The sequence below is a fragment of the Paramormyrops kingsleyae genome, chromosome 14, assembly GCF_048594095.1.
Source record: "Paramormyrops kingsleyae isolate MSU_618 chromosome 14, PKINGS_0.4, whole genome shotgun sequence".
In the NCBI taxonomy this organism is placed as follows: Eukaryota; Metazoa; Chordata; class Actinopteri; order Osteoglossiformes; family Mormyridae; genus Paramormyrops; species Paramormyrops kingsleyae.
In genome coordinates this window covers 10,174,378-10,200,025 of record NC_132810.1, presented here as the reverse complement: position 1 = coordinate 10,200,025, position 25,648 = coordinate 10,174,378, and the positions used below count along the sequence as shown (strand labels likewise).

Sequence of the window (25,648 nt, the reverse complement as noted above, 5' to 3'; positions counted from 1 at the left end):
GTCTACACGAATGCATCCCTATAGTGATTTTTCCGGAGGCGCCGGCGCGTCCTCTCAAACGCACGCGTTTGCGGCGCTTTATCGGCGGATCCCTGGGCATTAAGCACGCGCGAGCGGACTTTTCCCCGGAGCTCGAGGCCGGAGGGGCACGCGCTGCCCGAGCCGCTGAGGTGTTTCCCCCGCTGCAGCAAAACCTGCCCTGCAGACCGGCCGCTCTCAGGCAGCGAGTTCAAAGGCAGGAGACTCGCTGCGGAGGATTTGTTCAGGCTTATTAGGTAACGCCTGATTTGAATTGGATTCCGGGAAGCATTCATAACACCTTTGAAAACGCTACATTGTATGACTTTGTGTATAATCCCCATAATAACTTTAGAAATGGCGCAGTTTGCGCAGCTGTGACCCTTCATGTTTTCTCGTACTATTTCTTGTCTTCGCTCTCGAGCGCGGTGAACGTTTCAGGGATTTGCTAGATATAGGCCTAAATAATTTTGAGAAACTGATTAACATAAATTCGGGTAATTCTTTATTTTTTCAGCTCTTTCTTTCAGGCTTTCCGTCCGTTTTTGAGGAAAACCTTTCGCACTTCACGAAAATTGTAACGCGTTACGGCAGCGGCGGGCCCGGCAAAAACACTCGACGCGTTTAAGTACAATAAAGTAATTACTTTTGTAGTTGTTTTTTTTTAAAGCAACATTTTAACATTTGCCGGATGTGGATGATATGCTGGTGAAGTGGGAGCGATGAGAGAAATTGAGCTCTCCTGTGAGTCTGTCAGAGCTTGTTCCCCATCCAAAGCCCGCTCCCGTGACTGACACTTTGGCGGTGCCCCCAGCTCCCCGCGTCGGCTTTTCAAACGCAGCCCCCATCAGTCGTGACATTGCCAATTCCTCTCAATTCTTTAATTTCATTTTTTTTCTGCCCGACGTTTTGCCAGTATTGGCTCCCCCGCGACTTTTGGATGTTCCCATCTCGTCGGGAGACAGCGTCCGTATGCCCACGGTTCCCAGCCCCGGGCCGACGGAGGAACACGGCTGGGAATCCCCCAAACCTGTCCGTCAAGCAGCCCCTCCCCGGCAATTAGGAGAGTAAACACGGACCGCTCGCGGGGGTGGGGAGGTGGGGACGAACGGGGGGACGGCGATCGGCTCCTGGTGCTACTGGAGCTGTCAACTGCGGCGATCGGGGTAAGAACACAAAATTAAACAGAGAGAAAGAGAGAGACATCAGTCCGCTCTCCTGGTATGTCGAGCGCTCCATCTCTATTTACGCGGCTCGCATGATTGAGTGTCTGCCAAGTTTAATATATCTTTAGGGGGGAGAGAGAGGAACTCTGTGGAGTCCATGACAGAGACGTCAGGTGCCCAGATATAATTTAATCTAGACTATTATCACAGTGTTGTGTATGTAGAAACGCCATGGCGTGTTCATGGCCGTTTACTATCAATAACAGTGCGTGTGTTACATAATACTGTGTGAGGGACTATTTCTTTGTTTTGTTGATTGCTATAGTGACATGTTTCCTTTGTTTAAACTTGAAAGCATTTACAGGGAGTCTAATCACTACAGAAGGTATTTTTAGCGAGGTCAGCACTGCCAGTGCACCGGTTTAAATCGGTGAAGGAAACGGGCACTTTTAGTGACCTCCGCGTAACCTGCTGGATGTAAGCATCTCTGACGACTCTGCCATGACACCTGTCCAGTGTGCTGTGCTAATGGGCTTCTGTCACCCGACTTCATGGCACCGGGTGAGGGATATGAGACACTGGCTGTGAGTGCGGGTGCTGAGTCTTTTGCCAGGTGTTCTGTCAGAGTGCTCTCACATCTTCACTCTTAATCCAAGCCTGCCCCCTCCCCCAGTTGCCCCTCCCCTTTCCATTATCTCTAAAAATTATATTACTGAATTCCCGTTGTCCCTCTTGGCACCGGTTGTGCCCCTCGCTTCCCCTGGCGACAGCGTTATCCCTCCCTCTGCCTTCCCTCGTCCTCCCCCATCTCCCCTCACCTCTCTCCTCTCTCCCCTGGTTGCCGTGGGGACGGGGCAGCGCGCACTGGAATGTGGTGCCGGCTGGAGCCGCAGACTGGGGCCCGCCGCACTTGGGCTCGAGGCGGGGAGGCCGGCCGCGGGAATGTGGAGCCTGGGAGGGGCAGGAATTTGCCGGACTGCCAGGGAAATGCCATGCAAGGGGCGATGAAGGGGGGAGGGGGATCATGTGGGGGTGGGGGCACAGGGTGGGGTAAGGTTGGGGCGGGGGTGGGGACTGCCCAATTAAAACACAGCCTGCCGTCGTTCCGCTCTGTGGGCGCTACCTGGCAAACAGGGCGCCTATGTGATGCGGGCGGTCATGGGATCGAGGGGAGCGGCTGGCCATTCTATCAGCCGGTAAGAACGCGCATCACCTCTGCGTTTCACCATGGCGATGGCGGGGCCCAGCCACATGGAGACTCCCACCCACTCAGGCGCCATGTTCACCATTATCTGGAAGCGTGTTCCGAGCATGTTCAGGCGCCACGCTTTAGCTGTCGCTCTCCATGTCCGCGTCGTTATGGAGGGGAGGCATGTGACGGCGGCCGGGTGCAGCCAAGAACGAAGCCCCCCGTGACAGCATAATGACGGTGGCCCCACGGAGTCACCGAGTGGTGATACTTTCTCAGCATGGCGAGACACAGGCGCAGATGGGTCGAATGTGTCAGGGCCGCGTCCCGCCCCCTCCTCCCGGGCCCCGAGCGAGGCGGCGCTGGTGGGAATTGCGCAGCGTGACAGCCTGGGCCCAGTGCTGGAGCAGAGAGGCCGCCGGTGGGACGCGCGGTCGGGAGGGAGGGGGGGGGAGGCCGGGCTCTGACAAGCTGCGCATCCCTTTGAAATCCATGTGCCAGGGCGCCGGCGTAGGAGTGACCCATGAGTGTGTGTGTGTGTGTGTGTGTGTGGTGCAGTGCTTGGGCAGACAGGCCATCACCACGTTGGGCCGGGCTCCAGTCGGGCTCAGCTTGCCCCTGCTGGCTCTGCCTCTGGGCTGGGGGGGGGGGGGGCTCCTGGTGGACAGGCTGGAGCCCCACATTGCTGTCTTGCAGCCTGGAACAATCAGGAAGGTCAGGGCTGTGCCTAGGGATGGGTCACCAGTGGAAACAGGCTTAGATAGGGGAGGTCTCACCTCTTTCCCAGAATGAAACCTGCGATTAAAAAAAAAAAGCTAAACAAAAAAAAACAACTGTGGTTTGGAAAGGCGCTTTGTGCAGTCAGCGTGTTCCCTTTGAAGCTCCTCTATTAGGATTCTGGGTAACGGGAGGTGAGACGCCCCAGCTTCTCCTTCCTAGGCTCAGACCCCTGCATGGGGCCTGGTGGTGTCTGCAGTGGAAGATAACCCCCTGATGCTGTAGCTCCCCCCCCAGCCCCAGCCCCCTGGGGCCCTGGCACCCCCCGCCCCTTCGCCAGACCTCCCTTCCTCCAGGGGCCATGCAGGTTTACATGTCCCCATGGCAACAGCAGCAGGCCTGAATGAGTGAGCACAATGTAAGCGGGCTCGGTGCCAGGCTCTGTGGATCCTGGATGGGTGACAGGCTTTCTGGGAGCCCTGCCCCTCCGGCAGCATCCCGTCTCAATCTTCTGCCATCCCAGAATAGGATCTCTATGATCTGGATGCGGGGATTGGGGCAGCTGAGCAGCAGTCCAGACCCAAGCAGGATGGTCTATAGACTTCGGTGGTGTCTAGTTTTTCATACCTTCATTACTTCTAGACATTTCTTCCTGGTATACGGTACATGACGATATTTATAATAAACAAAAAAAAAAAACAGAGCCGTAAATCATGTAAGCTACTGTAGACTCCAGAATCAGAGAGAACCTAAACAGGCTCATCAGTTTGGGAGCTGAGCGCTATGGAAAGGAAGAGACAGCTCCTTGCTGAAGAGTTAAGAAGGTCGCCCTTCTTTTATTGACATCACTGTCACTGCCCCATCTGTGGCCGCATGCACGCTCGCTTTCACAAATGCCACACATGCTCCAGCACATTCCCGGTGCATTTTGGTGTTGTAGCATTAACCTACCCAAGTGCGACATTCCTTGATCTTTTTTTTTTAATTTATTAAAAAAAAAACAAAAACAAAAAAAAAAACAAGTGAGGCTCCAATCACCGTTAATGCTGTGCACTGTGTCACATCGATATAGCATCTCTGTATCAATTTCATAGAAATAGGAGCATCTGTATTTTTGATGGTATTAAAAAAATACCTTTGGGATTTCTAAGTACTGGTTTGTACTGTAATAGCCTCATATCGCTCAAGCCTAATGGCGTGGAAACTGCAACTAAACCTAGGCAAGTCAAAAAGGTGTTTGAATACCCAACGTCACAGAGGCACATCGTTCTTCGTGTTTATCTGTGCTGTTTCCCTTTTTCCTGACCCAGAATTCCCTCTACTTTTATGTGCATGACATCTTTACCTCACTGTTGGACATTGTACAGTTTTATCTCCCACTAATATGGATTTGCTGAAGCCTTATGACTAGAAGTACCCTCTTGTTGGTTGGGTGGATGGGTAACGGCAGGTCAGCCATGTTCAGCTCATGCAAAAATGCATGTAGTTGAGCGACAACATGGAAGTCAGTCTGAAGTCACTCCACTTTAGCTTGGAGCCACTGTGAAGGGCTGCCATGTTTACTGTGAGAAGATAGGGGTCGTTTGTTTTGTTTTCCTTTTCCTGACCATCTAGCAGTGCACAGATTTCCCCGACTGGTGTTTGGAGAAGGACTGCATTGCACTGCCATGTGGTATATTTGCTGATAACAGGATTTACCAGAATTGCAAATTGCCAGTAGAGGGAGGTTAATTGTGAGCGTGGCTGGTAAAATGTGAACATGCTCTAATTATTAGTTGAAGTTACTTTATAATTTAGTCACACCAATTAGCCATGAAGTGGGCCGGGGTTCTCCTCAAATAGCAACTTCAGTTGCGTTTCAAATTGCATTAAATTCCCTTTAGCTTTGACATCCATTCATCATTGTACCAAAGGAACATTGTCTGAAGATTTTGCTTTACGTGCTCCAGTCAATGGTCATAAAAAAAGTAGTTGGATAGGTAAGTAAGGTAAGGCAGAGGGAAAGAGAGGGAGACAGAGGGAGAGAGAGAGAGACAGAGGGAGAGAGAGGGAGACAGAGGGAGACAGGGAGAGAAAGGGAGAGAGGGAGACAGAGGGAGAGAGAGGGAGACAGAGGGAGAGAGAGAGAGAGAGAGAGAGAGAGGCCTTCAAGGCCAGAATATGCCCCATGTCAGCGACCTCATCAGGTATCCCAACACACAAGAGTCTAACCTCCTGCCTCAGTTGGGACACACTTTAATTTGGCCACCTGGAAAACAACCAGGACTGTAACAGGGACACACAGGCGCCAAAAGGAGCCACACGCAGCCACTCCTTAAAAAGAGGAGGCGAGGACTTGGGCAGGAGGCGCCGGGGCACTACATGGGCCTCCTTTATTTCATTGGGCAGGTGGCAGGTGGAGGCTGAGATGAGATGGGAGGGGAGGGGGGACACAGATGAATGTGCTGGTCCCACTATGACGACAAGTTGGCTGGGGCACTGCCCCCCCCCCCCCACACCTTACTCCTCCTGGGACATCAGCGGCGGGGCCTGGCATTTAATCTCCTCTCTGGCTGGCCGCAGATTCTTTCAGTGCGCCTCAGTCCGTACCTGCTCATCCCCAGGCCTCTCTGACTGGGAGGCTCTTGATCAGTGAGGCGGCAGAGATTGAGCTTGTCACGCTTAGCAGTGTGATCAGATTGGCTGAAATAAAAGGAGGTGTGTGTGTGTGTGTGTGTGGCAGCGCTGGTCTGCAGGCGGTATGCGAGGCTTTGCTGCGTCACTGGCCGGCTGAGCATAGGGGGTGGGCTTGGGGCGGACCGGGGGTGGAGGGCGATCTTGTTCCTGCCAGCATGTCGTTAACCCCCTAGTGTTCTGGGGAGAAGCCAGGCTGTTGGGGCGCTTAAGCCGCGGCATTTTCTGGGGTTCCCGGGGTGAGCCGGACCCCCCCGCGGGCAGAGGTGGTGGCGGGGGTGTGGGGATGAAACAGCTGGTGGCTGGTGAGTTGGCCAGTGAGAGGAGGCGAGGTGGGACTGAGCGGGGGGAGCAAACGAAAACACAAACTGGGATCCCTACTGCCTCCCGCTGTCCTGCTTCAGCCTGCCGCTGGTGCGCAGGCCCTCCTGGCATTCATATGCGTCCGCCGGCCCATCGCTCGGCATGCGGCCCAATGCAGCGGCCCCCGCGGTTGCAGCCTGCCGGTCCGCAGCCCCACCGGCCTTAATCCCTAGCCACTGCTGCGTTGTCACATCCACGCGTTTCTCTGAAAGCCGCTGTCCGGCCATGGTAAATGCGAAGTTTGCCGTTTGCATCCCTGCTGAATTCAGCAAGCGTTAATTCAGATGTCATAGTTTAATTATCTTGGTAATATTACTTCAGCAATACTGTTCAAAATACCATTTAATGTCAGCTTAAATTGTCATAAAATAGTGTATTTTTTTTTTCCCAGACTAGAATTCAACTTTCTTTTGCATTTCTGGACTTGTAGCAATGCTGTGTTGTATGTCCCTAAGCATATGTTGCATTATAGTCCCTTAACGTCACCCTGTGTATATACAGTACACATATTACATATCAAGAACACTAACTACTATCATTAACCTTCTGCATGCCCATATATTGACAGTCCTAGCTTCAGTCACTCAAAGTGCTTCCCTCTGTCACTCATGATCCCAAAATGGCCATTCAGAGGCTGACATGTTTCTAATGAAGCAATTAGCTCATTCGAAGCTGCAGATAATTAGCTCAGAATGTAAACACCCTCAACAGCAGAGGCGCTAAGTGCCGTGTGAGTGTGATTCAGAGAGCGCTGTGGTGCTCAGGAGCTGCGAGAGCAGGGCCTGGGTTTCCTTGTAAATTGACACCTCCACTGGTCAGCTTTTCATTAACACAAAACCTTTTGTAACATATGTGTGCAATAAAACATGCAATGCATGCTGTGAATATTATCAAATATGAAAAGAATTTTGAAAGAAAAAACATCCTTAGGCTAAAATGTTTTTTTGTGATAATTTGTCTCAAAAATTTATCTTACGATGTTTATACAAATGTCATGCTTGGAAATTGTGCAAAACATATTACTGGCAATATAGACTGAACATAGTAGCCGCTATACAAATTACAAATACTTGTTTCCAAAAGTATTGTGTTGTAAAATCACAAAGGACATAACAGGGCTTTTAGGATGCCCATCAAGCTCTAGAGGGACTGATTTGGTGATTTCTGATTTGGTGATTTCTGATTTGGTGGACTGCACCCAACTGCCTATCTGAGTCTTTGAATTTGATGTATCCAATTACTATATTAAAATAAAAGGGTGTCCCAGTGTATTTTCCATCCGTCCAAATTTTTTTTATACCTGCTTGTCACAATACAATCCACATATATCCTCCTGAGACCCAAGGAAAAAAATATCCTTCAATTATAGGTTATTTGTCTTTGGAGGAAATAAGACATCTTACAATTTAGATTTTTTCAAATTTATTTTTATTTAAAATTTCCCAGCATGTCCTCTTTAGTGTACAACAGGAATACATATGTTTCCTTACATCAGTGAAAAGATAGATGCAAAAACAACATGTCCACTACAATGGACATAAATGAATGGATGGGGTCTCAGGCTTACTGTGGCCCATAAAGAACCAGGGTGAGTTTGTCTTCTGCTATTCTGACAAACTATCCACACAGAGGTTGTGTTCATAAATTAAATATTTTATGTCGCATACTCAGTACCCCACAGAAGGAGATATTCTTATCTGGAATAAATAGAATGGGACGCAGTGCTTTTTAAAAGAGGTCAACATTATTCTCAGAAAAATTGTATGCTTGGGGAAAAAAAATCTGGGGGGTGTTATCTCAAATAGCTTGTTGTTAAAGTTAATCCTTTTCTGCTGAAAATGCAAATTCTACGTGTTTAATTTCGAGCGCCCTCCTTTCGTTTAATTATTTTTCCGAACCGTCCTCTGCCCAGCGTGCTCTGGCCACTGCTGACCCCACGGCGGCGAGCCGGAGCCGACGCGGAAACCGCAATCGTGCCGGGGAACAAGGCACTCCGATGACCCAGTGAAATTCTCACGTGGTGCGTGCGTGAAGGCGCCCCCCCCCCCCCACACGCACACCTCTCTGAGTCAGGATACCTCTCGCTCGCGCTGAAGATCCAGTACCATGGAAAGGGAACAATAGTGGGGAGTGCGATAAGAGGCCGTTCAGTTACTGTTGTTGTTTTGGCCGTGTCTCTGGCAGGGGCCTTAAATCCCCTGACAAAGGCTCCACTGTATCTCCCCCCCCCCCCCCCCATCAAACGCACAGGAGCCCTGCGTTCCCCAGCTTGTTTTTCTTGGCTGCATTTTTTTTTTCTTCAGGTCTGAGTAAGGTGACACGCTGAGAGAGGGGGAGCTGAGGGAGGAGGAAGAGGAGGAGTGAGGGTGAGATGCAAGGGCTAAAAGTCAGTCAGTGTTGCTGGGTCTTCTGATACAGGCCACAGAAGTGACACTACAAACAGTTTTTTCCCCTTTTCTTTTTCTTTCTTTCTTTTTCTTTTTCTTTCTATCCTCCATTTTCCCCCCTCTCTCCCTCTTGTGCCTCTCGCTATTTTTCCTAGTTTCTTTATCCTTTTTAATTAGAAGGCAAATTCTGCAGCCTGTAGAGTCCTAATCCCCGACTGCCCAACAATGCACAGGCCTGGCTTTGAACAGCCGACCTGCACCCCCCCCCCCCCGACCCCCAAAACCAATTCCCCACCCTTGGACTCCCACCACCACCTTCCCTAGGGGAAAAGTCCCACCCCACTGGCGTAACAAACACAGCCCCTCCCCCAGAAAACACTATATCTAAACCCCCCCCCCCCCCCAGTTTACCTTTTCCTTCCATACATTTGCTATGACTACGTACTTAATAATAATAATAATAGTAATAATAATAATGTCAACCATCATAATAATATTAATACCCATTCAAATAATATTATTATACAGCACGTGTCTATTATTATTATAGCTATTAATATGTGTCCCAAGTGCCTTACAATGTTATAAGTGTTAAAATCAGTGTGGAAAAGACACACTATCCTGGTGTGTGGGGTTGGGAAACACTCTGCCCTCCAGGTTACAAGCGTGAGCTCGCGGTGCCTTTGGGCCTGAACAGTAATCGCTTGGCTTTTGACAGGCTGCAGTTTGCCGTCTGTGAGGAAAATCGTACTGCAGCTCCACAGTTAGCTGGAAAAGCTTTACAGCTTCACAGTGCCGGTCAGCCCGGGAAGCGGCAGCCGGCCGCCTGGGGCGCCGTCTTCTGAGGGGGCGTCCACTTAGCCAGCCAGTTTAACTTTGTCTCGGGCAGCGGGATGCCAGCAGTGAAGTTTTCCTGGGGTGCCACATGGACTGCGACTGGAACCGCCCTTCACATCTCTGCAAGCCTCTTTTGGTGTAATGGGGGATGGGGGGCATCCATTTTATAACATATGGAGGACATTCAACTTAGTTAAGGCTAATAAACACTTACCCCAGTGTAAATAGTTATTACCTCTTGTAAACTTCTCCACAAACGTCTAGTTTCCCCATAGCTCCTCACTCATTAAAGCTACCTGTGTCGTGCTTCCTTGCCACGGCACTTGTTAACACCTCTGAAGATCTCAGCGGGGCGTCTGTGTCACAGACATGGACTGGGAGTCTGCGGAGGCGAACGGACCTGGGGGATGCGGCGGGAATGAGGGCGGAGGCAGGGCCCTTCGCAAGCCGCTGCCTGTGTTCTCAACTCATTTACATATATATTAATGTTCCATATTGTATGGAGTGGATCCCATTAGTTGTGGTGATTCTTGTGTAAGACGCAGTTGCCATAGTGGATTTTGTAAAAACCCTCCCATTACTTTTTTTAAATGGCCAGAGAAACGGGGGGGGGGGGGAGTGAAAGAGTAGGAGAGATGGTGGGTGATACTGCTGCACATGGGCAAACGGACGTGGTGAAAGTTTCAGAAATGTACAGAACTCGTGTATAAGAACAGTGTTACTCTGTCCAGCTGTAACTTTGAGTTATGAGAAATGTCAGTGCTTCGTTCCAATTATGCATGTATATTTTTTTCTCACCTCTCAACTCATCTGACTGAAGACATTAACGTTTCTGGTAAATTGTACTCCGAATGTGCGAGGCTTCACTGGTGGAATTTAATAGGGGCCTGACTGATAATGTGGTGTGAAGAACAGCTGAATGGAACTCTGACAGATAGAAAAGTTGGTTCAGTGGTGCCCGTGAGACCGAGACTTTCGGATCGGGCCACATCACCCACGTTTCCTGCTTACGGTCTCAGTATCGATTTTACTTGTTTCCATATTAATTCCCTGACACAGAGATGGTGGATTGGAAGATTACACTCCTTTTGTACCACGATGTCTCTGACTGTTTCATACCTCAGGGATTTAATAGTCATGAAGGTGGCAACACCACTAATATCCATAAGAGCAACGTGCTGATAGAGAGGGAGCCCCGTATCTCACATCATTACCGGGCCTGGCATCTGAAACGCCTGTCTGTGGGGATGTGACACGGGGTTAATATCAAATTATCAAAGCTTTTATGACATTTAGGTTCCCTTGGAAACACTGCTGGTGAAAAGCAGCATGAGAAAATGATGCATGGATCTCCTGCAATAAGCAGCCACAGAGCTGACTGGTCGATCGTGGCTCATGTGGTTATGATGTCCGGTCTGATGAGCCTCTCTTAGGTGCTTCTCTCCCTCTCTCACTTTTATGCCAGAGCAGACTGCACTACCTGCAGGAGGACTTTGGAGAAAGGTGGCAGGTCTTGACAACTTTATGTGCTGCGCTGCCCCTAGTGGCCATGCACGGTCATGCATCAGAGAGGCCTGGATGCAGGTGGCATCCCATGCAGAAGCCTTCTGTTTATGGTATGTGTATGTTAAATAAGGATAGACTGAGACTCAGTGACGAGTTAACATTGAACTGCCTCATTTACTGGCCGAGGAGTCTTAACCAATTCAACTCCTCACCAGTCTCACAGACTGGGTGTTTTTCAGAGCTGGAAATCCTTCTGGCCTTTGCACCCTCTCCCCCTGAAAAAAACAGAAATGTGTGTCTGTACTATTGGTGTATATAGGGGAGGAAGCTAAATATTATACATTTATTAAACCCCTAGGTCATAAAAGATTTTCATATACCCCAAGTCATGACTGTACTTGTTTGACTAGAGTTTTAATATTTCTGCTGGATATTGGGCCAAGACCAGCTGGGTCACTATTCTCCAGAAAGGCCCTGATTTCTCAGAGTTGACCAAGCGGACTACATTTCTGTGTGCCTGTGAGTGTGCCTGAGCGTGCATGTGAATGTTCACGTGAGTGTGAATGTCAATGTGAGCGTGCATGTGAGTGTGCATGTGAATGTTCATGTGAGCGTGCACGTGAGTGTGCCTGTGTCCATATGAGAGGCACTGCTACCCTTGTGCCGCAGCACACCACGACCGGGATGCCACTCATTACGATGCAGTGACTCTCTTCCCATCATCTCACCTCTCTCTGGGACAATGTTGTCTTAAAGGAATTCAAACAGAGAGGTATTGACATAATGAGAGATCTTTCAAAGGCAACACCATTACAAGAAATAACTCCGTTTAACCTCCAAATTAATCATTGCACAGCTAATTAGCAGTGATAGAGATGCTCAGAGCACGGATATGGCTGCGTGGGGGGAAAGCCACCGGCAGGAGGGTGTCTGATTTTTTTAAAATTTGTTTTAAGATGAGTGGATCTTTCTCCCTTCCTGTCTTAATTAGTTACTCACTCTGTCACTCCATCTGTCAGTGTGCTCGCGTTTTGCTTAAACAGCATGAGAGTGGGCTGATTCCCGAACGTTCCAGGGTAGGGAGAGCGTGGGTCAGATCGCTAAGGGCATCCATTTTTATTTTAGTATAATTTTTTTCCCCCAGGTTTCCATGTTAGTTTCAATGCCTACTTATTGTCTTAATCCTGTCAAGTTTTCCTGGAGCCAAACATCAAGCGATGATTTGGACAAGCCTATTAGAGGGACCTGATGCGGTGAGAGGGCTCAGGAATATGTAAGGAGGCCTTTGATGGCAGATAGCACCCCATGTGGTTGGGGGAGGAAGCGCACATTGTGTCAAAAATACAGGAGAAGCGTCACAGTCCACAGATTCTTCCATCCATCCATAAACTGATTTTCCGGTGCTGGGCTCCTGTGAGCCTGGAGCTGAGCCCAGGAGGCACAGGGCATCTCCAGTGATAAATGTGATAAAACCTGGTGTGGACTGGGTGCATTTTTGCCCAGATTTAATGGCTCATTTTTAAGTACTTGTTCAAATTGAGTAGTGATTTATCACATGTATTTTTCTTGATTTTCGACTGTCAGGCAGTTTTAGCCCTTTGTAATGAACACATTAATATTATTATTATTATTGCTGTTGTTTGTTGTTATTGTTATAACTCAGATAGGATGCTGCGAGAGTGGGCAGACTGGCGGGTGGAGCGCGTGTGCAGATGGCCACTTTCGGGTGAGGTCATGGCAGCACTGGGTGGTGACCACGGTGTCCCAGCGTCCCCTGCTGCGCGTCGTTTGCTTCCATCATTGGTTGTTTTATTCTATCACAAGAACGAAACTGGCAAAATCACGAACAAATGAAAAGACGAGTTCGTCTTCAGTCAATGTCTGTGATTATGCGTGTGCATCTGGAAGATGGTTACAACTGGTCGTATTCCCAGCTGAAATTTAAAACTGTTCATGCTTGTGAGGTGTAATATAATTGCAGTTATAATATTCTTGTGAATGTGAATATAGGTGGCTGTACGAGACAGACGGACAGGAAGAGTTGGTGCCAGTGAGTGAAGCTGTAACACTGCGATTCTCCCCGCAGTGCAGCTTTCAGCAGTGCTGCTCTGAGCATGACGAGCAGTGTGACGCCCAGTGGGCCGGCATGTCCCTCCACGCCTGTACAGATGGGGAGCTGCTCTGGGGAGCTGGGGATGGCGCTCCCCGGTGCCACGGCTGCCCTCGTACAGTTTTGTTGCCTAAATGTTTTACAAACTTAATTGGCATTCCCAGAGGGGGTGTACCAGCTGTCTGCCTGATGCGGGGGGGGGGGGGTCTCTAATTGTGGCTCGGTGGGGCTGTATGGGAGCCCGGTGGAGTCTGTCGTCCCGGAGGAAGGAGCAGCACCAGTGGACAAGGCTGGGGACTGGCGTGAGGTGGCCAGGCTTCAGTCGCTGCCCTGCTCTTTACCACCGAACAGGACACAGCCCGCCCCCCCTGCACCCCCCAGGTTCATGTGACATAAGGCCATTTTATTCATCCCTCCCTTATTTCTCACTAAGCTCATAAACATGTAAATTCAGTTTATGACATCAGCAGACAGTTCTTTCCTTCCCTCCATATGCTTGTTGCTGCCTGTTGGTTGGACAAATGGCGCACACAGACTTTTGGGCTTTCCGTTTTCTTCGTTTATTTATTTTTTTTGGTATGTTCACTCAATGCATTTGGGTTAAAGTACTGCGCAAAGCCAGAGAACACAGAGAGTGTGACTTTTTTTGTCACTTTGTGTTTGTCACGTGGGTCACAGAGAGGCTGAGCGTGTGTGTGTGAGGGTGTGATGGGGGTATAGGAGCTGGCTGGAGAGTCCAGCCACTGCAGAGTGTGTGTCAATCGCAGTTGAACCTGGGGATGGAAAAAGGGGGTGTCACTCATGCTGGGATGGCCACGCCCCCAATTTTTTGCTCAACGGCCTCTCCAGCATGATGGTCCAGAATCAGGGGGGCGTGGCATTGACCTGGGCTGGGGGGGACCTTGTGGAACATGTTGACTCAGTGCACATTATTACAGATGCATGGAGCTGCATAGTCGCGCAGGATAATCGGCCGGCTGTGGCTGCAGACCAGCAGGAAATGTAAAAGTTACCAGCTTTCGAGGGTAAACAGGGCTCGTCTTCCAGCGAGCAGCAGCAGCTGAGCAATTTATAAACATTAGCTGCTGAACAAGAGGCCCATATTAATGATGGGATCTCCCCCGGAGACGACGAGCTGGAGGTACGCGCCAAGTGCCGGCGATGCTGCTGATCAGACAGAGGCGAGTGTCAGGGCAGCATATGGCTGTGGTTCCGAAGGCCGGAACAGGAGGCCGGGGCTGGGGAGCATTTGCGGCATGTGAGAGGCGCTCCTCCGACGCGTTGGTACGGGAATCAGGGTAAGGGCCGTGAGAGAAGGAGACTTGCGTTCTCATCGATCTCATACAGAAGCACTGGATTATGCCCTGAGTGGATGGATAACCAGACAGAGGCTGAACTTCTGGCTGCCTGTCACTCCTGGCCGGTCGGACGGGATTCTCGGGACAATCAATTAGCCACTGAGGAACACGTCCCCAGGGGCTGCAGGCACCGTAGTCCTAACTGGCCAGCATACGTCTGACAAAGGGCAGGCGCCTCAGCTGACAGGCAGACAAAGGCCCACTTTATGTACACAAGTGGCAGGAATAGCAGGGGCGGGTTACAGTAACACATGGGGGTCTTGGAGCAAGACTGTCAAACCTACATCTGCAGGACTTCATTCTAACCTTGCCCTGGCCTGAATGCTAGGGGTGTCAAGTCTATAGCTCTGTATAGCCTGTAGTGCATGGTGTACAAATAGCTGCTACCTTCTGAAAAAGATCTCGCCGATCATCTGATGACTGTAGTTCTAATATGGATATTCCTATCAGATCCCAATTCCCTTTGCCGCTTTTCCACACTGCCAAGGAACTGGAAGGCGTGCTGAATTTGTGGTTCCGGTCTGGCCTTTAATCGATTAGCCATGATTAAACTCCTGTTTTAATAAATAGTGCAATTCAAAGCATGCTAAAAAATTGATACACTGGTTCTCTGTAATTTTTCATTTGCGTTAAACAAAATTTGTATTAGCAATAATTAATGGTGAACATATAATTAGGCCTAAAGGTGTTTCTGCTTTTTATTTAATTTTAGTGCCATTAAATGAATAATACAATGATCATTGTATCAATTAGCAAATGATTATAATTCATGTTTTACCTACTTAATCTATCTTAGCCTTTGCACAACGAAGTAATTGAATGATTGGTTCATCAGAATTATTGAGTCCAGTATTAAATTTTCATTTTATTTGTGACAAATCGTAAGCTAATAGGAACATATTTCATGAGCAGAGCCGCACCTGTCCCTGGTCTGACTCATCGCCATTGCAGGTGTTTCACCGGCCCTTTGGCGCACAGGCTCAGGAATCACAGCAAGCGTTCAACATGCTCAGTTAAACGTGGCTCAAATGAGTGGGTTTCACCAATTAACATCTAATATGCGCCAAATTAATGAGGGGACCACAGTGAGATGGAATTGGCGTACCTGCAGCTGCGTATCACCGCAGTACCAAACACAGCTTTCTTCCAATTCCCAAGCCTTAGAATTACCCAGTGTCTCTCAGTTACCGTGTACCTCTGAATTACTCTGAGCCTCTGAATTACCACGTGCCTCTGAATTATCCTGTGTCCCAGAATTACTGCATGTCTCACCATTATTGAGTGCCTCTGAATTACCGTGTCTCAGAATTACTGTTTGTTTCTGAATCACTGTGTGTCTCTGCGTTATTGCATGAGCCTGAATGACCCTGAGTCTCAAAATTACTGCATGCCATTCCATTACTGAGTGCCTCTGAATTACGGTGTGCCTCTGAATTACCGTGCACCCATGAATCACCACGTGTTTCTGCATTACCATCTGACTGAGTTACCGTGTGCTTCTGAATTATCAGGAAACAGGTATGATTCTTCTGCCCCAGTGCCCTGTCACATCGCAACATTATTAATAAGTTTTGCATAAAAGATGGTGATGAAGCAAACTCCCCCCCACTTCAACAAGCTACAACAAAGCTGAACGGAGCAAGCGGGGGCAGCCGTGATTATTCAACACGTTTGCTAATCCCAGGCCGTTCGGTATGAACCTGTGAAAGATCGCGGTCTTTGTGCCGGGGGGCTAATTGTGTTCTGGAAACGGCGATCTGGCTAATCTTCTGGCCTGCCTGTGATGTGGAGCCGCTGATATCCTCCGCTGCGATAAATTAAGCTACTTATTAATCTAATTACGGTACATTCATCCCTCCAAACTTTCATGTGACTTGAAAAGCTTGCCGTCTACCGCCCCTGCCGAGATCGACGTGGCCTTCTAGCAGATCTCCTGGGCCTCGTGGCCCCAGCTGTCCCAATTAGGCATATTCTGGAGCCATGCTTTAATGAGCAGTGGGCTTCAGCTGGACCAACCCACTAGTTTCGAGGATGGCAAGCTCGTTCCGTTCTCTGCCCCGCCCTCCTTTCTGATTGGTCTCCTCCAGCTCATTTGCTGCTATTCCTTCTTGAGCAGGCTACCCTTCACTTTTTGCTTTCATTCTGCATTCCTTTTCCCCCTTCTGGTCCTCCTCGCTTCCCCTGCTTTCTTTCGGAGCTTACCTACTGCATCTGAGCTCAGCCAGCGAGTCTCGCAGGCAGTACTGGTCTTAGCCAATGTGACGCCCTAGGCAAGCAACCTTGCTGGCGTTCCTCCCGTTTCAGGCAAAGTGAAATTGGCTGGCAAGTTGGCGCCCCCTGATAAGGTGGTGACCTAGGCAGCCGCCTATGTCACCTATAAGATTGACCGGCCCTGCTCACAGGCTCCATAGCTACACCCTGTGCTCTGAAGGCATGAAAGCGGTGTTAGGTGTTGGGGTGAGGCAGTGTGAGAGCGACAGAGATGACAGATTCATTCCTGGAGCAGACAGTAACCCAGAAGGAGATGAAAGAGGCTCACATCTTCACTTCAGCAGATCAGACTGGGCTGCATTCAACCGTGAAAGTTCGCCCACACTCTCAAACTTTTTATCCTCTCTTCGCCTGTTCCTCACCCTTTCCCTCCCTCAACCTCCCCCCCCCATCATTCCTTTCTTTAAGCCCTCGACTCTAGTGATGCCCAAAGTAAACACAGCATCACCTTCCAGTTCAGACCTCCTCGTGACACATTTCTTGTACCAACACGCAGTCTGTGTTACACGTCCAGTGCTGGCGAGTCGGTTACGGAGCTCTGTGGCCCATGTCCATTTTTCTGTGCGCTGCCTCACAGTCTCCGGGCATTTAGCCAGGCTCTGCAGCCACTCTCACCATTTTCCAGCCGAGGGCTGTCTTAGGCCCAGTGATTTTTCTACGACCTCATTTCAGCAATCTCATAAACAGCTCAATTAGGGGAGTATAACAAAAGCAGGAGGACTATAGCTTTTAACATAATATAAACTCTGGATGACCCCTTTTCCCGGAAAACATCGGCACTGACGCACAGCGCCCCCTCTGGTGTGGAGGACACACTGCCTGCATGGAGCCAGGGCACACCACAACGGGGAGTGTCGCTGCTATGCGTCTGCTCTACCCACCACTGGAGTGGAGATCTGGGGGAAAAGGGGGCGCTCCATGCACCCCGGCTGACAGAAAGACGGGGAAACGGGAGGCCCGTTTGTTCCGGGAAACAAAGGGCTGACGCCGCTATCAAGCTGCCATTAGATACGGGGAATTGAGCTTGCAGGCTGCACAGCGCTTCGGAAGGCGAGGTGATAACAGGCCGCAAAGGCAGGCCAGGCCGCTAATTGCATGCCGAATATTTATAGACCAGACAATTAGCAACTGGCTTTTATATGCAAAATAACAACAGTGACAGAGAGGGGGAAAAAAGTAATTAAGATGCTCAAAACAGGACAGGGACATGCTGTCTGTTGTGCTGTGATTTGTTGCTCACAAACACAATAATTAGTCTGTCATTGTGGGATAATGAAGTCGCCTTTTTTTTTGTTTTATTTTATTTTTTTGTTTTTTATTTTTTTTCTGCTGAGTGGCATTTTGCCCAAGGGCACGTGGCCGCCCACATGCCGATGTCAGGCCCATGGGGTCACAGACTACCCCATGTGCGGGGCTTCTCTTATCAGCGACCCACTCCCCTTGGGAACGCCGGGTACCGGTGCCTGTTGTCAGGGCCATTTGAGATGGTGCTGTGCTCTGCGTGAGTCCCCCTCCCACCACACGGTTGAACCCAGGCACCGTTTAGTCTTCTCCCTCAGGGGGAGAACCGGTGGGGCACCAGCGACGTCCCTATGAAAGGGGGCCATGCCGGTTGGAGGCTCGTTATTGATTCAGTGGCTGACGGCTCAATACCAGGCCGTACGGGATGCCGAGGAGGTGGGAAGGAAGTGGTGCATGTGGGTTTGTCACATGGCTAGAGGACTACCGTAAAGTTAACGGTTCGAGCCAGAAACAGCTGGTCGCCTTCATTCAGTGCGTGTGCCCATGTACGCGTGTGCATGCGTTAGCTTGACGGGCTTCATGGAAACCCCAGGTCCACTGAATCAACAGCACAGTTTAGGGGGATTAGGTGCATGGAGCCGATTTGATATTTGCAGCCGATAGTGCTTGTAAGTGTGCCTTTGTTCCCCGCCATTGTCGACGAGATTAAGGCAAAAGCCCCTTCATTTTACGGCTTCGGCAAAGTAATAACTCAGATAAAGCAACACTTTGATAGAATCATCTCTGCTCGTGCTCTCCCCCCCCCCCGATCCCCATCAGCTGTCACTTGTGAATCGGCCGCTTTTATTCGCTGGCGTTCCCTCTGATTATTTCACTCTTTTTTTGCTCACACATTGTAGTTTCTTTATGCACTGCGTCCCCTCATATAGTCTTAATACTTGTCAATCAGCTCCCTGAAGCCTAATGAGGCTGTTTGAGATTGTTGTCCTGTTTGTTTTTCCTGTCAGAGCGGCACTGGGAGCTGCTGTCTCCGTTTGAACATTCCGTTCGGCAGTCAGCCGTCGGCTTTCGGTCGTGCGGGGAGCTCCGTCTTGCTTGCAGCGTGAACTTTGCACACCGTGCTCTGTAACACATCACATGTCTGCCTTGTTACCCAGATCCTGAATAACGAGGCCGTGTTTATATGAGTATTTGAACCTGGTCATGATGGAGTTTTAATGTTGTTAACAGCCTCTTGTGGGCGGGGGGTGTAAGGAATGACTCCTGGTGAGACCCCCCCCCCCAGTGTAACATGAGATACACACAATAGTCAGCTGAAAACACGCAGCAGCAGAGCTGTGCGCCCGCCTGCAAGTGAGTATGCAGGTCCCCCCCCCACCTGTTAGCAGGTATTGTCTTAGATGAGCCCTGCTCTCCGAAAGCTGTCTTGGTTCAGTTCCAGTCTTCAAACCCCGCAGCTGAGATCACATGGTACGTCTGAGCCGGTGCTGCACATCCACTGTGTCTCTCATTCTCTCAAGTGTTTGGACCAGTGGGGCGTTTTTTTTCTTTTTAAAGAACAGGGCTGCAGGTGATCCTGCGGTTTAAGGATGTGCCTGTATGAGCTGAGAGGTCCGGCTGTCGTGCTGCGGCAGGAGGTATTAAATACGAATGGTAGCAGTGAAGTTTTATTAGTGGGAAAAATGGCAAACTGCTATGGGTGAATGTGTCAGCTAAACAACTAAGCGTCATGCAGGGGGGGCTGCCCGTCTGTGAGCACACAGTGTGTGACAGATTCACTCACACACACACACACACACACACACACACACACACACCATTCTTGCCATCTTCACCGCCACGGGTTGTCACGCGACATCAGACGCCCGAAGTCATTTATTTGATTGTGTATCTTTCCTCCCTCCCTGTCTCTCTCTCCGTTTGCCTCCTGTCTTTCTCTCACACTAATCTCTGCAGGTATTTCTCCTTGGCTGTATTATTAGAATGCAGCGACTGCTCTCTATTGATGCATGTCAGAGCCCCATTCTTTCATCTCCAACATTTAATTTACCGTCCTGTTGTGCCGCTAATCCCGTGTCGTGCCATTTCCTCCGCTCCTCAGATTGCTCTCTCAAAGCCCCTTCTCCGACTGATAAAGAGGAAGGTAATCGCCATTGTCCGCCACAGATACACCGCTCCCCTCCCCCCACTCCTCCCGCCCAAAATTAAAGGGCCACCCTGCCCTCGTGCCCCCTTAATCACTGGCCCCACCACTCCGTGCGGGGGGACCCCGGGGCCGGCTCACTTTCATCGGCAGATGAGCTTCTGCCGGGGGTCCGGTAGCGCCATTCCTTAGGAGTTGCCCGGGGGCCCCCTAATGCCAGCGATTTTTATCTGGTGCCCGTGGGCCACCAGAACCGGACATTTCAGTCTGTATTACTCTCCTGAACTTGATTTCAGGGGCTTTGCCTTTATGAAGGAGGGCACAGTTTATTTTTTGACATTCCCAGACAGATCTGATCTTATTTTGTAGGTATATAGAGTTTTGTTCTTCAATCCACTTATGATCAGGAATCCAGTTTTGCCATTTCATTTCAAGATTCTGCTAACATATTCTTAGACTGTGCTTCCTTTCTAAGCTGTATACAGCTTTCTTAATGCCTAGGCTGCTTTGCAAACGGCTTCCATGCTAGCGGGAGTCATACAGCAGGTTGTTAGCTCCAATACTGCGCCCTCTATCCCTCCATCCCATTGTGATCAGGGGGGGAGCTGTAACCGTTCTCTGCTCTTTTTGGTGCCTTTTTCCTGTTGTTCTTGCCACTGTTAGGTTGTATGAGCTCAGGCCCAGTGGGGAAGATGGTGGCACAGGAGGTAGTGCTATCGTTCGGCAACTGGAAGGTTGCAGGGTCGAGCCCTGGTTCTTCCTGACCCTATCAAAGTGTCCTTGAGCAAGACACTGAACCCCAAATTGCTCCCAGTGTGCAGGTTGGCACCTTGCATGGCTGCCTCCGCCACTGGTGTGTGGATGTGTGTGTGGATGGTGAATGTGAGGCATTAGTTGTAAAGTGCTTTGAGTACTCGTAAGAGTAGAAAAGCGCTATATAAATGCAGTCCATTTACCGTCAGGGTCAGGGTTGGGTGATGGTGCTCAATTATCTTCATGTCATTTTATTTTAGCTGGAGTTTCCATCTGTGGTTGGATCTCTAAGTTACGACTCACCTTCGGTTTATAACAACTGCAGGAGAAACACCAGGGGCCTCAGTAATAAAAGTTGCGTACGCGCAAAAAGACACCCGAAATGTGCGTATACAACATTTTACGCAAAAGCCCGGACTCATCAAGCGATACTTGACAGGGAAAAACTGAGTATATTTACAGAAACTGAGAAGGGGGTGTACGCAACATTTTGGACAAATTGGGAAAAGGCGACCCCCATTGTAAAGCAGGGAACTGCAGCTAAATGACCTCACCCATGCCAACAGTTCATATCATGAACCTTCACGTGAAAAAAAGTAAATCTAAAAATGTGAACTGGGATGTATTTTAATTATTATTATTTATTATTTGCCCCACTCATGACATAACAATAAAAATTATTTATATCATGGCCACGTTTTAATCTACCGTGGGAACGAATTAATAAAACGTGGCCGCGATTTAACTAAAATGAGGTAATGAATTAGTAAGATTTACTGAATGAATTTATGGCCATGATTTAATATATAGTTAAATGTGGCCACCATATATATAATTTTTACTATTGTGTCATGAGCGGGACTTTATTATTTTAATTATTATTTTGTTAATTTCATTTTTTTTCCTCTATTGGGATTTTGTTTATTTGTGTAAGCCATTTATGTACATAATATGGACAGAAGTATTGGGACGCATCCCATTCTAAATCCATAGGCATCAATATGGAGTTTGTCCCCACTTTGCAGCTACAGCTGCCACTCTTCTGGGAAGGCTTTCCACAACATTTCCCAAGTGTGTGGGAATTTTTGTCCAATTCATCCAGAAGAGCATTTGTGAGGTCAGGCACTAATGTTGTACATGAAGGCCTGGCTTGCAATCTCTGTTCTGTTTCATCCCAAAGGTGTTTGATGGGGTTGAGGTCAGGGTGTGGGCCAGTCAAGTTCTTCCACACCAAACTCACCCAACCATGTCTTTATGGACCTTGCTTTGTGCACTGGGGCACAGTCGTGCTGGAACAGAAAAGGGCCGCCTTCCCCAAACTGTTCCCACAAAGTTGGAAGCATAGAATTAAGAGTTCCCCTTCACTGTAACTAAAGGGCCTAGCCCAACCCCTGAAAAACAGCCCCATACCATTATCCTTCCACAACCACACTTTACGTTTGGCACAATGCAGTCAGAGAGACATCTGCCAAATCCAAACTCATCCAGCAAACTGCCAGACAGAGAAGCTTGATTCGTCACTCCACAGAACATTTTTTCCACTGCTCCAGAGTCCAGTGGCAGTGTGCTTTACACCACTCCATTCGATGTCTGGCATTGCGTTTGGTGATGTGAGGCTTGCATGCAGCTGCTCGGCCGTGAAAGCCCAATCCATGAAGCTCCTGGCGCAGAGCTTTTGTACTGGGGTTAATGCCAGAGGAAGTTTAGAACTCTGCAGTAACTGAGTCAACAGAGCGCTGGCGACTTCTACACACTACATGCCTCAGCGACCCACTCTGCTACTTTACATGGTCGGCCACATCATGGCTGCATTGCTGTTGTTCCTAAACACTTCCACTTTGCCATAATACCACTTAAAGTTGACCGTGGAATATCTAGCAAGGAAAAAAAATCACACATCGACTGAGGTGGTGTCCTGTGACAATACCACACTTGAATTCACTGAGCTCTGCAGAGCGACCCGTTCTTTTGCGAATGTTTGTAAACCTGACTGCATGGTTAGGTGCTTGATTTTATACACATGTGGCAATGGGTCTGAATGAAAACCCCTGAATTCAGTGATTAAGAGATGTGTCCCAATACCTTTATCCATATAGTGTATGTGCCGTGAAAAAATTTCAAATACTATGTCTTGTCACCTCTTTCCATAAATTGAAAATATCTGTAATTGTCACTAGTTGCACTAAATGTGAATTAGGCATCAGACATTATAATACATGGATCCTCTTATAAAAATAGCCTATAGTTACAAGAATGTGATACAGCATAATGGTGTTCTTGCTGGTAACTATGTAAACAGAAGGATTAGAAGGGAACAAGTCTTCATGGACCACCAAGATTATTTTTCACTTGTTCACTGTTTGTACTATGTGTAATGTCTTTGCACTTTGTTTTGCACTAAATGTATGTTTTCCTACACTGTGGGCAGAGGCTTAAAAACTGCTTTTGCAGCACTTTTCCTAATGTAATGTAATTGGGGCAATCGACTGTATTGATATTGCAATAAGGGCGTCTCAGATCAAAGTGTATGTATGGAATGCACAACTGTACAGCACACAGCAGTAGCATAGGTAGAGTTTGATGTTTGCACTGGGGGGAGCCCAAAAAATGAACTACTTGCTTACTCTATGTGTTAACGCATGGATCTGATGGACACATAACCAATCATTTTGTCTAGCTATAGGGTACCAGAAAACCGCCTATGCAAAGGCGTAATGTGCTGACACATGTAGTAAATAAACAGCTAGAAATCTATGTCATATACATTTTCTTGCTTGTGGTAGATGCTGTTTGGCCCCCAAATGTGACATCCTCTCTGTCTCTTATTTACAGTTTCCATTGCCGGACTTTGCACCCAGGGGCTGGAAGCAGGATTTCTTGCTTGGCTGGATAGATTCGGGCTAAATGTAAGTGAATGATGATAAATCAACTGAAAGCTCATATAATATTCAAATCAGGTCCCAGAAAGGCTTGATTTGCATATTATATGAGCATGTATTTCATTTGCATTGACCATTTATGGTCATTTGTGGGTGGCAACGGGGCGGGATCTCAGGCTTGGGCACGTACACGAACGTACGAGATGGTTCCGGTTAATCATTCGGAAATTGCATTCATATGTGCGTACGCCAGGTTCGATGAATTCGATATTTTTTTCTGTGTGTGCATTCTTTTCTTTTTGTGCCTGTGCATTTTTTCATGATGAAATTAATGGAAAGTTTGATAAATGAGTCCCCACGCAGGTGAGGTGGGTTACTATCCAAGTAATTACATCAAGGAGCTAAGAGCTGAGGACGACAGAACCCTGCAGATCAGGGTTGGCATCCTGGCTTTGCTCAGGTGACTTAGAACGCAGCCCTGCGTTTGGGGACAGTTGTCCCCAGGGGCAGTCTGCTGAGGACCCTGGGGGTGGATGGGGCCTATGGGCAGCTGAGATGGCCAATGGTCTCAGGTTGATGGGTTTATATGCTTTCAGACTCCTCTGTATGATGTCACATTAATTTCTGCCAGCTCGTCTTTGGCCATAACTGCAGCTTTTAGAATTTCCTCTGGATGCTCCTCTGCTTGCTTTCAGCACCACCTGGCATGTTTTTTATACAGTATATTGATCTTCCCTCGTCTTCTTTCTGTTGACCCTTGAATTACCTGTATCCCGTCGTTGCTGGTGCACGCCTTCGCGGGATGAAGAGGAAACACAATCAATCTGATTCCACTCCATCCATCGCCTGGATCATCTAGTGGAGTCATTAACTTCACCTCTCCAGTCTGACCGCGTGCATGCAGTGAACCTCATTTTTCCATCAGTATATTGCCAAAACCTTTTTATTTTTGCGTATCATATGGAATAAATTATATATCAAAATGTTTTGATTCAACTGATGTGATTCTTTGCTGGCTCTGTTTTGAGCCCTGGAATTATGTCTTTGTACCCCTGTCTCTTTAAGGAGATTGTGAAGAAACTGACAGTCTGTTGAGCGGAAAAATGCTGGACCATGTTGGTTTTACCCCCAAAAAAAGCTGCACTATTAAAATCTCAGGACGCTCAGTGCTTCCTTTCTGCACCGATCAGGGCAGCATATGTTCAGCAGAGCTTCACCTTCCAGCATGTCCAAGGTCTTACTGAAGCTGAGGTCAGTTAAAGGCCCCATTATGAGGACAAGAGCTTGTTCTCTGGCTTACGATTATTATTCGCTTGCACAAAAATGTTCTGAGGGCACAATAAAAAAATGATTGGTCCAGAGAAATAACCAATCAGATTGTTGAGGAGGTGGGCCCAAGCAACTAGAGGAGGCAGGACCAAGACATCTGATTATTTGGTCCTTCTTCCTATAGTTGCCTTTACAATCTGATTGGTTATCTCTCTGGGCCAATCATTTTTCATTTTGTGTAAGTAAAATTCCCATGAGCTTATTATTCAGTCAGGTGACATGACAGGATGGGGCCACCTGAGTGGAAGCAGCATGTAAACTGCTTTCAGATCCACTGTCGCAATTCTGCCTCGGACCTCAGCTGTTTGATTCCTCCAGGGTTCAGTACTGAAGCGAACCCTCGCTATGGCGGCATCTGGCTGCTCGAGAGTCCTGGCTGCTCTGCGGGACTCAAGTAATTTGTCACCTGTAATGGCAGCCTGATAAAGCTAGAGTGCTGATGTCTGTCAGCCATCAGCGATGGCGCTAGAGTGCTGATGTCTGTCAGCCATCAGCGGAGGAGAAGAGCCAGAACCATGGTGCAATGATCTTTTCGCAAACAAACACATGCACACAAAGCCAAGCGGCTCTCCGTTTGCGAGTAGCAAGCCACCCGCCTCGAGAGTCCCCCCCTGCAGGACCGTGACACTTCGTTTGGATTATGTCTCGAAGCCAGTATGCACACCACCGAAATGCGTCCCCTTATTAAGGTGCTGTGATGCCTCCTT

At 48.6% G+C, this 25,648-nt stretch overlaps 1 long non-coding RNA gene across 1 annotated transcript; it reads left to right on the top strand.

The window, feature by feature from the left end:
- Positions 1-125: 125 nt before the first annotated feature.
- Positions 126-24,532, top strand: LOC111852369 (uncharacterized). Its single transcript, XR_002840220.2, has 3 exons — positions 126-275; positions 23,566-23,639; positions 24,421-24,532. It is a non-coding gene; the product is annotated as an uncharacterized lncRNA (long non-coding RNA).
- The last annotated feature ends 1,116 nt before the right edge of the window (positions 24,533-25,648 follow it).